This window comes from Corvus brachyrhynchos, unplaced genomic scaffold (genome assembly GCF_000691975.1).
Source record: "Corvus brachyrhynchos isolate BGI_N302 unplaced genomic scaffold, ASM69197v1 scaffold212, whole genome shotgun sequence".
Taxonomy (NCBI): domain Eukaryota; kingdom Metazoa; phylum Chordata; class Aves; order Passeriformes; family Corvidae; genus Corvus; species Corvus brachyrhynchos.
In genome coordinates, this window is record NW_008236768.1 from 38,783 (window position 1) to 40,122 (window position 1,340).

Sequence of the window (1,340 nt, forward strand, 5' to 3'; positions counted from 1 at the left end):
AGCGACGGCAGCGAGAACGCCTGCGGGGACACGGGGGCGGCGCGGTGGCACCGGCACACGGCACCCAGGGACAGGGCAGGATGGAGGTGGCACATGGAGCAGGATGGAGGTGGCACCCAGGGCAGGACAGGGATGGGATGGGAATGATGGGAGGGGGTGGGGGGGGGTGGGATGGGGTTGTGTGGGGGCACCGGCACACGGCACCCAGGGACAGGGCAGGATGGAGGTGGCACATGGAGCAGGATGGAGGTGGCACCCAGGGCAGGACAGGGATGGGATGGGAATGATGGGAGGGGATGGGGTGGGATGGGATGGGATTGATGGGAGGGGATGGGATGGGGTGGGATGGGATTGATGGGATGGGATGAGATCCATGGGATAGGAAGGGATCCATGGGATAGGATGGGATCCATGGGATAGGATGGGATCAGTGGGATGGGATGGGATCCATGGGATAGGATGGGATGGGATCGATGGGATGGGATTGATGGGATGGGATAGGATGGGACGGGATTGATGGGATGGGATGGCATCCGCAGCAGGACTTGGGGGGCACCCGGAGCGGGATGGAACAGGGGCTGTAGCGGGATGAGGATGGTGCCCGTACTGGGATGAGGATGGTTCCAGCGGTGGGATGATGATGCCCACAATGGGATGAGGATGGTGCCCACGGTGGAACGCCAACAGTGCCCAAGGTGGGATGGGGAAGATGCTCTGTGCAGGATCGGGATGATGGGATCAGGGAGATGCCCATGGTACCATCAGGGAGATGCCCCGGGTGGGATCAGGGAGATGCCCCGGCCGGGCTGAGGACGCTGCCCGGGCCGGGGCCGTGCCCGCGGCCCCCCCATCCCGCAGGGAGGCGGCCGCACGCTGCACATTCCAGGATCCCGCTCGGGGAGGGAGGGAGGGAGGCTCTGTTTATCCATTGACGGATTTTTTCCTGCTCACGGATCCTGGCTCCAGGACCCATCCCCAGCGCCCGGAGCGGGACACGGCCCTGGTAGCCCGGCCCTGGCCCTGCCCCGGCGCCGGCCAGGAGCCACCTGGCACCGGGCACGGGACACTGGGGACGCAGCGGGGACATCCCGGGGACACCACCGGAGCTGGGGTGTCCCTGAGGAGGAGGAGGAGGATGCTGAGCCCCAGGTGGAGTCGGGGATGCTGCCACAGCTCCAACACCAAAATATTTCCCCTCCTCGGGCAGCGCTTGGAGCACGGGAGGGCAGAGGCAGCGCCGACGGAAAAGCTGAGGCAGGAGCGGAGCTCTCGGCCCCGAGGCACAAAGCTGCCCTTGATGCTGCTCCTCCTCCTCCTCCTCCTCCTCCTCCTGCTGCTCC